This window comes from Notamacropus eugenii, chromosome 5 (assembly GCF_028372415.1).
Source record: "Notamacropus eugenii isolate mMacEug1 chromosome 5, mMacEug1.pri_v2, whole genome shotgun sequence".
Lineage (NCBI taxonomy): Eukaryota > Metazoa > Chordata > Mammalia > Diprotodontia > Macropodidae > Notamacropus > Notamacropus eugenii.
Genome location: NC_092876.1, coordinates 4,138,792 through 4,155,911, shown reverse-complemented (window position 1 = coordinate 4,155,911; position 17,120 = coordinate 4,138,792).

The following is a 17,120-nucleotide window of genomic DNA, read 5'->3' as shown; positions in this document are numbered from 1 at the left end:
GTGGCATCCAAATGGAATGGAATTTCATAAGAAATGATGAACAGAAGACTTCAGAGAGGCCTGGAAAGACTTATATGATCTAATGCTGAGCGAAAGGAGCAGAACCAGGAGAACTTTGTGGACAGTAACGACCACAGTGTGCAAGAATTTTTTCTGGTAGACATGGAACTTCATTGCAATGGAAGGACTTTAAAAAATTCCCAATGGTCTCTTTTAAGGCAAAACGCCTTCCACATCCAGAGAAAGAACTATGGAATTCAATCACAGAATGTAGCAGATCATTTTCTTTTCTATTACATTTTGGTTTGTTATATGATTTCTCCCATTCATTTTCATTCTTCTACACAGCATGACTATAGTGAAAATGTATTTAATAGGAATGTATGTGTAGAACCTATATAAGATTGCATGCTGTCTAGGGGAAGGAGCAGGGAGGGAAGGGGAAAAAAATCCAAGTTCTACGGTAATGATTGTAGAACACTAAAAATAAATAAAATTCATATAAAAAATTAAAAAATAAAAAAAAAGAGATGATAAGCAGGATTACTGCAGAGAAGCATGGCGAGATGTCTGAAATGATGCAGAGGAGAGTTAGAACCAGAAGAAGCATCTCCACATTGACCACAGTCATAAAGCCATCAGAACCCATTATCAATGGAGCCACCAGTCTCCACTTCAGAAGACTCACAGTGAAGCACGTCTCCCTCTTTTTGGCTAAGAGATGGAGCTTTGAACCAGGCACTCCTTGTTAGACACGGACCACTTGTGTGTTCGTTTTTGCTTAGATATACTTTGCAATAGAGGGCTCTTTGGGCGGGAGGGAGGAGCCGTTAGGAAAGGACAGTGAGGTAATACAGCTATAAAACATAAAAGAGTATTTAAAGTTATGTCTTGTTAAATATTGTGGAGTTGGGAAGGTGGAAGTTGTTACCAGCTACTTTACTGTTTGGTCTTCTGAGAGATCAAAGACTGTATCTTGCTTCTTGAACCTTCCTACAATACACGGTAGATGTCAACAGGTGTCAGTAGAGCTACATAAGACTGGTGCCTGATCTCAGGCAGCCGTGGGGCTCAGTGGTTACTGAGGTTACTCCAGGCACTGGGCCTGGAGTCGGGAAAGCCAGAGTTCCGATCCAGCCTCAGACATGTTCTAGTTGTGTGATCCTGGGCAAGTCACTTCACTTCTGTCTGTTTCAGTCTCCTGAACTGTAAGATGGGGATAATAATAGCACCTGCCTCGGTGTGTTGTGAGGCTCATCTGAGATAATCTCCGTAAAGTGCTGGGCACAGTCCCTAGCACACAGTAGGTGCTGAAGAAATGCTTGTTCTCTTCTCCAACGTTGCCTGAACTACAAGATTTTAAAAATATTAATTATAATTTTAAGTGGTTAGTTTCCTTTTTGAAATTCTTTACTTAGTTTTAAAAGAACATAAAAAATTCCATTGAAAAGAGAAAACTTTTAAGTGACTTAAGTGCAACTTAAACTGATATTTACATTTTACTCAATAAAAAAAAAACATGTGCATTAACTTTAACTATTATATATTTTTAAAAGTCCTGTTTGCTTCTGTTTACCATGGTGAATTTTTTTTCATGTAATTTTCTGGATTCTATTTTTGCTGACTCTTATGTTTTGGGAAAAGTTTCTTTCCCCCTTACTATATTCATACACACACACACACACACACACACACACACACACATATGTACGTATATATATATACATATACACATATATTTAAATATTTCCACAGGGACTGATTTGTATTCATATAAGTATGAATATATGTATTCACATATAAGCAAACATGTGATAGTTTAGGGGAAGGGGTTTCAGAAAGGTTTCCCCCAAGACCTTCACCTAAGCAGAAGGGTGAAGGAAGCTAAGATTCACAGTAGAGGCATTCCGATCAGGAGGTGGCAGCATTTGCAGCGGTTGATACAAGCAGTGAAGCACCAAGCCCCAGAAAGTGGAGTAGGGCATTCTGTCTGCCTGTTAAAGTACATGAAAGAGGAGAGGTGGAGGTTGGACCAGATTGTAAGGTTTTACCTTGCCAGACCCTGCATTTCAGCCTAGATGCAGTAAGGACTCAGGGAAGATGCTCAGACATGGCAGTAGGGAGTCCTTTGTTTGGGGAGTATTTGCCAAGTAGGTGGTGGTTGGATTGGGAAGGTTGACAGGGAGGACAGTGGAAGCAGGGACAACAATTAGGTCACTTGTGCAGTAGTCCAGGTAAGGGGACAGGAGGGTTTGACCTGGGGTCATCTTCATCAGCATAGAGAGAAAGGGATAAATATAAGAGAAGTGGAGATTGAGTCAAGATGGCAGATGGATGTGAAGAGGGAAGAAAATAGGAATGAGAGAGGCCTTCAAGTTTACCAAACTGGTTCATTGGAAGGGTTGGGGGTGGCAGGGATGCCAGTGTCCTCAAAGTCATAAGGAAGTATTGAGGAGAGCTGAGTTTAGAGAGAAATAAAATGAGCTCTTTGGACACATTGAGTGAGATTCTGATGGGGTATCTAGTTTATACCCAGCAGGCTGCTGGGGATGGGGAACTACATGGAACAAATATGACCAGCAGGGAGTTGATGCCAAAGATAAGTAAGGAGACATACCATAAGAGGACATCTAGGTGTCTATGGTGAATTTAGGTCATGGTCCAGATGCAGTATTCAGTCATGCCTCTGCCCTCACACCCCCCATAACCTCAATGGAAGAAACAGGTCTCTGACACCTAGAACCTTGGGAATAGAAGTGCTGCCTAGACCATCACCCTGGTTCCTGCAGCCAGCATCCAGAGGTGCAATCTTTGTGAAGAATGGACCCACTTATTCCCACCATCCCTTACCTGAAGGTACCCAAACCAGCTGAACCTCAATAATGGGACCTCCTTTTAGACAGCTCAAATCCCACCCTTGGCAGCAGGCCTTTCAGTTCTATCTTCTCCCTATCTTCCCTCTGAGATCACCTTACGTGGACAGACAGACAGGTAGACTGACCTATCTTGGCATGAACGTAGTTCCCCAGTTACAGTGTGAGCTTCCTGAGGGCAGGACGATGTTTTTGCCTTCTCTATATTCTTAGTCCTTGGTACAGTGCCTAGTACAGGCTAAGTGCTTAATAAATCCTGATGACTAACTGAGGGATAAAACAGAGGCTATGGGTCATGCCAGTCAAACCATCCCCATCATCTCTCTTCAAAGCCAGAAGGGGCATCCCAAGATGCTGAACACAAGAGCCTCAGAAAGAGCCTGCAATCCCAGCCCAGCTGCCAAGCCCAGCCTCAATAGTTATTTATGCTGGGAGCTAACCCTTGGAGGAGTCAGCTACCTCTGAAGGTACTAGAGCCCTGTATGCCTCTCCTGCAGCCACAGCTGCTAAAGAAAATTCTAATTCCCAACATGCTTAGCTCTGTCAGATGACTCAACGGATGGATGTGGTTTTGTCACTGCACTCTAAGCATCATAGGGTATTTACATCTTTAACTGAATCCTCCCACATCAGGATTAACCTGGGAGCTCCCTGAGGGCAGGCAGGGCCTGTCTCGCTTTTTCTATTTGTGTACCGAGCAGCTCCCTTTTATGTGTAGCCTCCTCCATTAGAGTGTGAGCTTAAGGGCCTGCACCATCTTGCTTACTACATTTGTATCTCAGCAAGACAACCCCCAAAGTGGTCATGAGTCAAGACACTACTGAAAGTTTCCCTTGTCTACACCTCTCCCACGAACGCTGATAGGTGTGGTAGGAAGACAACATGGACCCCCTAGTCCAGGCTCTCGGAGCCTTGTCTCCCTTTCTAGAGCCTTCCCCAAGGGTCCCGTGGTGCACTCTTGGATGGGTCCCAGCTCTGTGTAGTCTCTTAGTGGAGGACTCAAGGTACCTGAAGGTGCCTGTCACTGGATGACTTGTTTTTCAGCCTCCCCTATGGGTGCAGACACCACCCATTAGTCATCTCTATCTGGGGATGAGACCTCTAGGTCTCATGACCTCCCCAGGTTGCCAGGATTCTTGAATTCCAGAATACTAACACAAGAAGAAACACTGCTCACCACTGCTCAGCCTAGGTGGGAAATAGGGCAGCTACCCTCCCCTTCCTACTCCCCCCCCAACCCTCAGGGAAGCAACTGAAAGTAATCCCGCTTCACTCAAACTCATCAAGGAAAAGACAGGGAAAGAAACCCCTTTGAAACCCCCAGTAACCAGTCCCCTAAGTCTTCAGTTGTTTCACTGTATAGCCAAATAGAGGATTGATTTTAGCACTCTGTACTGCCCTAGTCTCACATGCCCAGTCCAAGCTTCCATGTGGTCACTTGGACTGGAACCAGGAGAGAAATATCAGCATGTGCTTCTGGGACTGTCCCCTCCACAGACCAGTCTACTTATGCTACATGTGAAAGCATCGGCATAAGGGCCCAGCTCCAGGAATGCCCAGCACCTACCTTGATCTAAGCATCTGCCTTTCAGTAAGGCAGATCTTCACAAACCAAAGCCATGAGCTCCATTCTAGTGATCTGCATCTTCCAATTTAGCTGTGCTGGACTGGGAATGCCAGCCCCAGGCCAGCCCAGAACGTTTCCCTGGAGCCAGCCTGGGCTACCAGAGTTGGGGGGAGTGTCTTCTAAGCCTCAAACGGAAGGGCCCATGCAAGGGACCTGGTTTCGAGCACTCAGGATAGAGATTGGCTGGAATGTGTTACTGCTAGATGTCAACAGGAGGCAGAAAAACTGCCCTGACACCTCTCCTCAGAGGAGCAATTCAGACTATCTGGGAGGAGGAGATCCTGGAACAGGAATTTGTTTTCTTTTTTTTAAAAATTATTTTATTTGTTTTCTACAATCACGTTCATATATCTTAGATTTTCCCCCTCCCTCCCCCTCGTCCTCCCCTCCCTCCTCCCTCTCTCCATGAGATGGCATACAGTCTTATAGGTTCTACATATACATTCCTATTAAATACATTTTCACTTTAGTCATGTTGCATAGAAGAATTAAAATGAATGGGAGAAACCATAAAACAAAACAAAGCATAATACAAAAGGAAATGGTCTGCTTCATTCTGCAATCCAATTCCATAGTTCTTTCTCTGGATGGGGGAGGTCAGGGACAGTGGCAGTGGGTTCCTGGTGGACACTGAACCTAGGAGAGCAGGAGGCCTCTGTTCTGGAGTCTTACTAGGGGCTGGGGAGGACCCTGGGACCCTTTGGGTGAGCTTAGGTGTGGAATCTCCCAAAGGAGACCAGACACAGGGAGCCAGTGGCTAGGATGCGATAGTGATGTGGATACAAACGGTACCCTAGGGCTTAAAAAGAATTTTAGGGGTTGCTTTTCCAGTACTTTGTGAGGCCCCTTCTGGGGGGGGGGGGGATCATTCTCTAACTCGCCCTGTAACTTGAGAGCATCCTAAAGTCCTTTTCCCCTTATCTTGAAATCACCATAAAAGTTCTGGATAAGTTGTGTCAAAAGAATTGTTCATCTCCCTTACCCTGTGTCCCCTTTGTCCGTAATCTTAACTTAGGCCCCCTCCCTCCTCCTGTCCTTAAACGTTAACCACCATAAAACACTGCACTTACATCATCATCCGGAACAGACTTTACAGCTTTCTGTCTGTATAAGCCTACTCTGTTCTCCCCCCTACCCTGCCCCAACACCTTTACCTTTCTTCAGCTGTGTGGCTACAGTAAAGGGCCACATGCTTTCACATTAAATGAAGCTCCTAGTGACTAGGAGAACATTGTCTATGTGAATTCTTTCACACCCAAACTGCTCTCCAGACCTCAAAATAAAATGGTGTTGGCACCAGGAGTCCAAATAACAATCACTGGACTCTGCTGACGTCCTAGCCACCAGGGCAAGAGGCAATCGTCCCTTTGTTTTTTTCCCAGACCTTTCTGCTTCTACTGTCTGCCTAGCAGCGAGACCCCTGGAGTGCCCAGACACTGCCAGCAGCATCTGAAACTCCGCTGACTTCTGGGCAGTCAGTGGGACTGTTGACCATTGTACAAGGGAATACCCTTCTGCTGGTCTGATCACATTTTTTTCTTCCCTCTGTCTTGGGAGGCTGAGACAAAGAGGGAGAGGCTGCTAGGAGACTGGTAGGACAGGAAATTCAGGGGAGGAGATCTTAAGGACAAGCCCCTAGGGTTGTTCTGTAACACAGTCTGGTCTCAATATAATCTAGAAAAGCGATTTTTGAAGGGAATCTTAAGCAAGACAGGCTTAGTGAGAAATCTGGTGTCCAAAACTTAAAGAAAAGGCATCTTCCTCTGCTTGATCTGACTTTTACCCTGTGTTGTCCTTCTCCCCTGTGGGATGTTGGGGGAGGCAGGTAGGTTAGCTTCTGCTCCTGGTTTTGTTTGGGGATCCCTGACCCCCAATTTTAGGGTCTCTACCCTGTGGGCCTCTGTGCCTGGTTTTCTTTGGGGGTACCTATGCCCAGGTAACAAGGTCTCTGTGACCTGTGTTGTTAACTTAAAACTTTATATACATTTTCTAGTATATGCAGCTCAAAATGTCCAAGAGGACGAGAATGGAAAATGCTTAGGGCCACTCTTCATCTAATAAGTCTCAAAGGTAAAAGGGACAGGGAACTCCAGGAAGTAAAAGGCAATTTGGAGCTGGGATTGTCACCATGAATCTTCAAAAAAAAATGTGAATTTATGGATATGTGTAACAGCAAGAACCCCAGCATACACAGCAGAGCCTGCTGTACAGGGTCTTAGATCTGCTTTTCAAAAAGGGAAGCAACTTCTGAGGAGTCAACAATCTACTTTACTCAAGCACAGATATCATTCATTTAGTTCAGAGAAAAAGTCAGCATCCTGAACTTCAGAGAAAATACAAACAGAAAAATAAAGACCAGCAGACAGGGCTGCTAACTGTCTGACCATAAGCAATGCATACATCACAGATCAACAGACAGATCCAACTGCCTGACACACATACATAGTTACTAGAGAGAGAAAGCACCAACACCTAGGTTTTCAAAGCCAGGGACTCCTTAGCAGCTACCCAGAGTTTGGTATGGTCAAACAAACACTTCTAATGAATAAGCCCCAAAGTAAAGCCTCATCTCAGTATTTGATCATTTTCAGAGCTGGAGGGCAGGACCCTCTGACGCAGTGCCTCAATAGAAATTAACAAAAGGTATTGAGGCTTATTAATGTCTGGGAAGATCTTTAACTCTTCCCACCAAACACCATTAACCTTTGTATTGGCTGGGCAACATTCATAGCACTGAGGAGGGTTATGAATATGCTGGTCTAGTTCTGAATGGTAAAGTATAACAGACTCCCCATATAGAAGGCAGAAGAAAAATATTTATTCAGACCAAAATCCCCAAACCAGAAAGTCAAGTCAGTCATAGGAGCCAGGAAGTCAACACACATGAGCACTGTGGTGGACAAAGGCATTCCCAAGCCTCCCCTCCCCTGCCAGGGCATTCCCACAAGCCAACACTCACAAGACCTTCCCATGCCTCCATGCCTGCCTGCATCCTCTCTCCTCCACCCCAACCACTCTCACTAACTCCCTCACTGCTCTGCTCTACCTTTCCTGTTCCACCTGTTCAGCAAGCTCCTCCCACCACATGTGACTTAGGCGTCCAGGTGATTTAAGGAGATCACATTGGCCTATTAATGAATGGAAAAGATCTTCCCATTTTCATAGCCATTACACTGAGATTCTCTGATTCTTTAAAACGTTCATGTGTAAAGTTCATTGGCTAGGAACTACGGCCAAAAGAAGTAGTAAGGGAGAGTCTAATAGGGAGAGCAGTGGGCTGAACATGAGGTTATTAGTGGCAAAAGAGTTCAGTTGATGACATGCAATAAATCCATAGCTGACAGGCATTCAGTCTGGTCGTAAATGGAAGTCTAGCTCTATGGATCGAAATACAGGTGTGTGTACCTAGGTGGATAGACAGATATGAACTTACATTTGAAAAGTACTTCTTAAGCTAGCAAAAAAATAAGATGCAGTCTTAAGGTATATTTATAACCACTTGTTCATTAAAAAACCGTTGTATAATCAGTTTAAAATAAAGGTTGTGAGTAACAAGTTCCTGTATTATGCCTTCTAACCCAATTTGTTGTGTGATGATTACTTACTGTCTCAGTAGGTTAATAGCTACCCATCATCCCATGTGGTCTGTATTATTCATTGCTTTTAACTCCCATATTTGCTTAATTTTTTAGTTTTTTTCTACAAAATCCTGTGAGATTTTATATCAGTTTTCTCCCTTTCTGCTTTTCCCACCATGCCCATTACTAGCTAAATTCAATTTTTTTTTCTTTAGGAGATTCAGACTTCTTGTGGCAAATTAAGTTTAATGGAGATGACAGTAAGCTACTTAAATGTAGATAGGGCAACCTGGTGAAATGAAGATAAATCTGTATAAAGAACAACGATACATGCTTTTAAAAAATATTTCCAGGGTCAGAACAGTATAGTCTTGATATTTCTTGGCTTGCTAAATTCCCTGACTCATCTATTACTACTGATAGTATTCTCCCCACCCTGCTTCCCCCATAACAGTCCACATTCTATTTATTACTTGAGAAGACTTCCAAATAAATAGCGTATGGTCTTTGAGTTGGTTCCTAAGCAAGCACTAGCTGACTGCTAAGGCTGAAAAACATGTCATATATTTCAGTGATTTGTTTGGATTTAAGATGTCATTTTTCTTCTCTTTCTGCAGCTTACAAACTCATGACCTTTCTTTCTCCCTCATGCTGTTCTGTCATCATGATAGACGTAGCAAATGGGGCCATAAGGTAAGAACAGAAAGAACAGGAAGATATTTTAAAAGGTCATCACTACCTCCTTCTGTGTTTTAAAAAAAACACTAAATGCTGAATTAAATAACAACAAAAAAAGAGCTACATCGATTTTTTAAATGTCTAAAACACTTGGTGTGTAATTCATTCTTTTCCCTTCTAATTTTCTACAGTCAACTGACAAGATGTCATTGCTGCTGTTCATAGTACATGTTAATAATCATTTTTAAAAAGCTAAAAATGAAAGAAAATTTAACAATCATGATACAATCAGAGGGAGATCTAAGCTTCCTTAACCTTTCAAATCATAGATAAGCCTGGGGATGAATTTGAAATTATTGACACTGATGTTCCAGGTCTCATGACAACTTAAAGACTAACCAAAGACCTAGAGTAGTCAATAATTAAAAAATGAAAATAGGTTCATTTTTGCTTCTTCTCTAATAACTATAGGACTTGACTAGATACATTTCTTCTTCTACTGTATTAGAGTAAATATTAAAATATTTTAAAAATTGATAATAGCTTATGCAGAAGCTAAGGAGGATTAAAAAAATTTTTTTTTGAATTTTTAACAATTGTCAAGAAACAGGAAATTTCTAACATACAAAGAGCAAAAAAAAGAGGGTAGTATATGAAATTGTGACCTTACACATATTTTTTTAACCACAAATTAGATACAATATAGTAGTGACAAAATTACCCTGTTGAAAACTTTTTTTTTAATAAGCAGTATGCAAAATCTAGACTAAGCCTCTTATATTATTCAGTTAAATTTAAGGAATAATACTTGAGTGTTCCTTAAGCAGCTAAGTGGCACAGTAGGTAAAATGTTAGACCTGACTTACAGTTGGAAAAACAGGCAATCAGGCTATTGCTGTGTGATCCTGGGTAAGTTCCTTAATTTGTTTCCTTTCACTGGTGTCTATAAGACTTTTTAATATGTTTCTGGAAAGAGTCACTACACCTGTGAAAATAGATTTGTAAATTATTGACATAGTCATGGGAAAAAAGTATACAGTTGGAGTAAGCATCTAAGTCATTCTAACTAAATAAAAAAAGCCAGTAGAAAACAAAACAAAAAAATAAAAATGGGTGTTGGGACCTGGGATTATTGAGATACCTTGATTTCATTTATTGAAAAGTTATCTCCCTTACAAAAAAGTTTTGCCCTGCAGGTTTATACTCAAGTTCCTAATAGAAGCATTCTCATGACTAGAAATAAATTTTATAAAAGAAATATAAGTATGTAAGAGAAAAAGGAAAGAAAGTCATTGTATTATGAACTAACAGTGTTTTATTTTGAATGGATGTGGTCTCTGCTGGTTTCAGCGTCTGCTGAATAGGGTACTTTAAAACCATGGATGGATATGAAAGGATTTAACTCCTAAACTTATTTATTGAAATAGTGTCTAAGGAGAATTAGCAAAAGAGTGAAGTTACTGAAAAAACATTGAGCAAGAAAAAGCAGGTATCAAATATGAGAAAGTCTGAATATGTGAAAAATGACAACAATGATTTATTTGCACCCTACACCTGTTTTCTTGCAAGTGTTAAGAGGAATAGGCAGAGAAAAATAAAATACTATTTAAAACTTCAAAATAGGAACAAAAACAAAAATTTAGGTTATTCATTCTTGTATCCTATGATAGTAACTCAGGGATGTTCCAATATCCATCTATCATTTAATAGACTTAGTATTGTACTCACATAATTTCTTGATTATAGAAATTTGCTATAAAAGGAAAGGAGAGACAATGTCATATATCTTAAAAGAAGGAAAGAATTCCTTAGCTTTGTTTGATTTCAAGAATGAGTCATATCTGATAGGCAATCATGTAGCCACTAGGTGCTCAAAGAAGGGCTTAGGAGTAATCAGGTGGGGAATTTTCCTTTTTCTGAAAGGATATAGCAAAATTGGGAAACAGAGTTAGGAAGATCCTACATAGGCCATGTCCAAGGTCTTCTTCAAAACATTTCCAGGCATCCACCGTTAGCAGTTCTCAGCCTGCAGCACATTTCAATTGGCTTTATGATAATTTAGGCAACTATTCACGTAATCAGAGCTTAAAACAATAGCAACTTGTAGTCTTATAAAATCCCAAATAGCAAATAAATAAGGGCTGATATCCTTCAGATAGGATCATCTCAAATTTGATTGAGTTATCAATTATAAAATCAAGTTATGTAATTTTCCTGTCTTCTTGAAATACTTCTTCACACTCTCTAAACATACTTAAACCATCTGAAACTGGCAGAGCTGCTGTGCTGATCTCACTGTTACATGCTTGTGAAACATGGACAGTCTGCCAGTGCCATGCCAGGAAATGGAATTGTTTCCATTTGAACTGTCATAGGAAGATTCTGAGCATCACCTGGCAGGATAAGGTACCAGGCACTGAAGTCCTTGCTCAAACTGAACTGCTAAGTATTCAAACTATGTTTCAGAGAATGCAACTCTGATGGACTGGCCACATTGTTCAAATGCAAAATATATGCTTGCCAAAAAGACTATTTTATGGAGAACTTGCATGGGGCAGGCAATCACACAGAGGCCAGAAGAAAGGATACAAGGACACTCAAGATCTCTCTCAAGAAATTTGGAATTGACTGTGCAACATGGGAGACACTGGCACAGGACTGCTCAGCATGGTGTGCCCGCATAAGAAAAGGTGCTGTGCTCTTTGAGCAAAGCATAACTGAGACAGCACAAAGTAAACACAGAATGTGGAAATTTGGGATATCCACCCCAAATATTCATATGGACTATCTGTGCCCAACCCGTGGTACGGCATTCTGAGCTCATATTGGTCTGATCAGCCACTGTCAGACACACTGAAATTTCACTTTACAATGGTAATGTCATTTTGGTCCTCTTTGAGGATGGACAACAACCAACCAACCAACCAACCATAAGACAAGATAGCTCATAAGTTATTACTTCTTACTAACATAACCATCTGTACTGGAACCCCATTCCAGCTTAAACAAAGCAAAGAGGTTAATGGCTAATCTAACAGCATGATAGATTTATGTCCTTGTTTCACAAGGTTGTTTATTCTTCCTTAATTATACTCACTCTGGAAGAATGAAATACTTCAGGAAGTAAATCGTTTACATATGATAAGTTCAAACACTAATTTTAACTCTTGCTTAGGCCATGGAATGACTGCAATTTCCCATCAAAACAGCAAGATCTCTTCTGCTTTACAGCTCATTACATTTATTTAGCAATAGATTATCTTGAAATTTTAGCAGGTCTTCTAAAAGTCACACAAGATTTTTCCAAACATTTCTTCTAAAAGTATTTCCCCTTCTTTAAAAACAGTTTAAAATTTATTCTGAATATATAGGATCCATGTGACATTTCCAAGATTTATCCAGAAGGGTAAAGCCCAGGGTCAAGGACTGTTAGGATCACTGCCAGTCTGCAAATATTGCTGTCCCTACTATTTTCCTGAATTTTCTTCCCTCAATCTGATCTGGGATAAGAGGGGTTAACATGAACCTTTGTGGCTGTTAAAAATCCCCATACTGAGATACTCTCTTAACTCTAGGGAGGCAGTGGGGAATGCTAAGTGATCAGGATTGAGAGAGGACATTTTGGCAAGGTGAGTTCCTGGAGCTACCCACAGTCTCTAGGAGTTTTGTTTTTTTTAATAGAAATTTCAAATGATTAGTTTTCAAACTTTTTGATGATTAATCTCACAACCTACAAAATCTGCTAAGGTGTTTTCAACTGCATCCAACAGCTGCACTGTAATTCCAGGTTGGCCAGACTGGAACAACAAAGAAAAGGGTCTTACAGTTTTGTTTGTTTCCCTAGATACAGTCCTTAGAAATCTCTGACTGCCTGCATTTTAAATCTTACAGGATAACAGGGTTATCATTCACAGCACACATGATACAGAGAGGGAGATACACTAACAGACAAATTGACAATTAATGACAGGACAAATACAAACAGAACTCACAATTAACTATAGGGAGAGGGGGAAATCAAAGTTTGTTAGAAATCCCCATCATGAAGGGGCCAGATCCAAGATGGCAGAGTAGAAGGACAAACCTGCAGAAGCTCTCTCCCCCATAGCCCATAAAATACCTGTAAAAAATTACTCTAAATAAATTCTAAAGCAGCAGAAGCCACAGAACAACAGAGTGAAAGAGATTTCCAGACCAAGACCTGGAAGGCCAATAGAACAAGTCTATTGTACCAAGTTCAGAGCACAGCCCAGACTTGGCCACAAGACACACACAGGACTGAAGCAGGCTTCACAGAGCGTAATCACAGGTAGCAGCTGCGATTCCCAGATTTCTCAACCCACAAACGCCAAAGACAGCTTCAAAGGTCAATGAGAAAGCTGTTTTACCTGGGTGAGAGGGGAGCATGGTGTGGCCCCAGCCCTGACTCCAGGGCAGCAGCAGCCACTGTGGCAGCAATGTCCACTTTTGAAACCCTCAGCCTCAAGACCCTGGGGGAATCAAATAGCTGATATGGGTCTTAGTTCTGAGTGGCAGTCCTGTGGTGAGGAGGAGCACTGGTGTGGTGGAGCTGGTAGTGACTGTGGAAAGGAAATCCCACTCACAGATCCTATGGTTTTGGTTGCTCACAGAACAGAATGCAGGCCAGGAGAGGAGTAAACTCCTCTCCCTTGATTGTGCCACCTTGGAGGAACTGAGAACTTACAGGTCCCTAGATTATACCCTCCACTTGACAAAGGACTCAAAAATCAAGTAACTGGCTGGGGAAATGCCCACAAAAGGGGGGAAAAAAGGTTACTTTCTTGGTGAAAATGTATTTTTTTTCCATTCTTTCAGATGAGGAAGAACAAAGCATGCCATCAGAGGAAGACATCAAAGTCAAGGCTTCTACATCCAAAATCTCCCAAAAAAATATGCAGTGATCTCAGCCCATGGAAGAGCTCAAGAAGGATTTTGAAAATCAAATAAGAGAGGTGGAGGAAAAATTGGGAAGAGAAATGAGAGCAATGCAAGAAAATCATGAAAAGCGAGTCAACAGCTTGTTAAAGGAGATCCCCAAAAATGCTGAAGAAAATAACACCTTTAAAAATAGACTAACCCAAATGGCAAAAGAGGTCCAAAAAACCAATGAGGAGAGAAACACTCCAAAAAGCAGAATTGGCCATGTGGAAAAAGAGGTTCAAAATCTCATTGCAGAAAATGGTTCTTTAAAAATTAGCATGGAGCAGATGGAAGCTAATGACTTTATGAGAAACCAAGAAATCACAAAACAAAATCAAAAGAATTAAAAATAGATGATAATGTGAAATATCTCATTGGAAAAACAACTGACCTGGAAAACAGATCCAGGAGAGATAACTTAAAAATTATTGGTCTACCTGAAAATCATGATCAGAAAAAGAGCTTAGACATCATCTTCCAAGAATTTATCAAGGAAAACTGCCCTGATATTCTAGAACCAGAGAGTGTGAAAAAACCAGAGGGTAAAATAGAAATGGAAAGAATTCACTGATCACCTCCTGAAAAAAATCCCCAAAGAAAAACTCCTAGGAATATTGTAGCCAAATTTCAGAGTTACTTGGTCAAGGAGGAAATATTAGAAGCAACCAGAAAGATATAATTCAAATATTGTGGAAATATAGTCAGAATAACACAGGATTTAGCAGCTTCTACACTAAGGGATCGAAGGGCTTGGAATAAGATATTCCAGAGATCAAAGGAAATAGGATTAAAAACAAGAATCGTCTACCCAATAAAACTGAGTACAATATTTCAGGGGAAAAAATGGAATTTCAATAAAATAGAGGACTTCCAAGCACTCTTTTTGAAAAGACCAGAGCTAAATAGAAAATTTGACTTTCAAATACAAGAATCAAGAGAAACATAAAACAGGAAAGAGAAGCCTTAAGAAATTCATTAAAGTTGAACTGTTTACATTCCTACATGGAAAGAAGTTATTTGTAACTCATAAGACCTTTATCAGCATTAGGGTAGTTAGAGGGAATATATATATGTGTGTGTGTGTGTGTGTGTGTGTGTGTGTGTGTATGGGCAGGTATGTATGTATATATTTTATATGTGTAGGTATGTATATGTACATGGGTGTATGCATGTATGTGGATATATATAATGTGTGCATATGTATATATATATATGTGTGTGTGTGTATATGTATACTCACACCCACACATATAGATAGATAGAAGAGAGAGAGAAAGAGAGAGAGAGAGAGAGAGAGAGAGAGAGAGAGAGAGAGAGAGAGAGAGAGAGATAGGCAGAGGGCACAGGGTGAGCTGAATATGAAGGGAGAATACCTAAAACAAAATTTGCTATTGAATGGAATGTACTAGGAGTAAGAGAAATGGAGAGGTAGAATGTAGCAAATTATCTCACATAAAAGAGGGAAGAAAAATCTTTTACAATTGAGGGGAAGAGGGGGGAGATGAAAGGGAATAATTGAGCCTTACTCTCATGGGATGTGACTTAAGGAGGGAATAATACACACTCCATTGGATATGGAATTCTATTTTACCCTGCAGGAAGAGTAGGGGGAAGGGGATAGGAAAGGGAAGATAATAGAAGGGACAGAAAATTGGGGAAAGGGATAATCAGAAGCAAACACTACTGTGGGAGGACAGGTCAAGGGAGAGAAAGGAACAAATGGAGGGCAGGATAGGACAGAGGGAAATGTGGTTAGTCTTTCACAACATAACTATCATGGAAGTGCTTTGCATTGTTACACATGTATGACCTATATTGAATTGCTTGTTTTCTCAATCAGGGTGGGGAAAGAGGGAGGGAGAGAATATGGACTCAAAGCTTTAAGAATGAATGTTAAAAATTATTTTAGCATGTAACTGGAAATTAAGCTATATAGTCAATGGAGTATAGAAATGTATTCTGCCCTACAGGAAAATGGAGGGGAAGGGGGATGGAAGAAGGGTGGGTAATAGAGGGAGGACAGACTGGAGGAAGGGGTGGATGGGGTGCATGCTGTCCTGGGGTGGGGAGAGATGGGGAGAAAATTTTGAATTCAAATTCTTGTGGACAAGAATGTTAAAAAATAAATAAATTACATATTAAATAATAAAAAAAAAGAAATCCCCATCATGAATTGGCTATTTTTATTCCGAGGAAAGAGAGTTGCAAGGATTCAAGACCTGACAGAATAAAGGTGGATCCTGCAACCTTTGCTTGGAGCACCCCTATGGTCATGGAGGGGAGGGGAGTCTTGGTGTCCCCGAAGTTTCTGACTTTCCATAACTTTGAGAGGGGTCCTACATTCAGATTTTCAATGCCCTGGTTTCTTACAATAGTGACAAATATCAGGTTTGTGGTCCCTTCCCACGTTAGGGGTGGGGGCTGTTCTAAGTCCCCCCCTCCTTTTTTATTTTTTGCTTTAAGGTCCTCCTCAGCCTGTATGTCTACTGTTTTGGCAACCTGGAAGGCCAGCTCAGCTATAATCTGCAGGAAATCCTTAAGGGAAAGGGAGGGAGGAAGTAAGGAATAGCACAGAGGAGGAGTGGAGTTTGGAGGAGAAAGTCAGAATGGGGTTGTTGGGAAAGAAGGGAGAGTGGGGTGAAGGGAAGTAGCCAGTATTAGGGGTGGTGCTGAAGCAGCTTTGGGAGCCTTAAAGGAAGAGGCTCCTGCCTTCTGTTCTCCCTCAACTATTTCAGCAAGCCCAAGATGACACATTCCCACTACTGGCTAGATGTTTTGTTGGCCTTTCCACTTAATTTGGTTTTAAGATAAAGTAACTTTGACTGGTCCAAAAGAGCCCTATCGTGGCCAACATAATTTAGGGCTATCTTTAGCTAATTGACACTAGTGCTAGCAATCCTTGTGCTAATTTTTTCTGAGATCGATCCATACTGGGGATCTATATAGAGCATTTGACCACAGACTTGATCCCTGCCCCCTGTGCTAGCTTTAAAGGGAAATTTTGGACTTCAGCCAAATTAGTGGGAGTCCTTTGAAAGGTGGGAATAGAGAAATTTACCTGACCCCATCAAGGTTAAGACTCCAGGAAAAATGAATCTTGAGGCATTTGAGTCTTTGGTGTTAGTGAGGTGGGGAGCTGTTCTCTCCTAGCCCATCAGTTCTATCTAAGTCATGGCACCATAACTGTTGACCTGAAAGTTTGGTTTAGAGGCAAACAGGCTCAATTCATATTGTTTATTCCTTTAAAGCTAGCAGATTCATGATCATGGAGCCAGAAGGAAACTTCTGACTGCGATATAAGAAGGACTAGGCTTAAATGCACTTTACCATGAGAAAGACATTTTCTTACTTGTATATGTTGTAAACACAGTGAGACAAAACAATGAGAAAAGTAGAGTCAGCTGGAATTTCTGATCCCAGGAT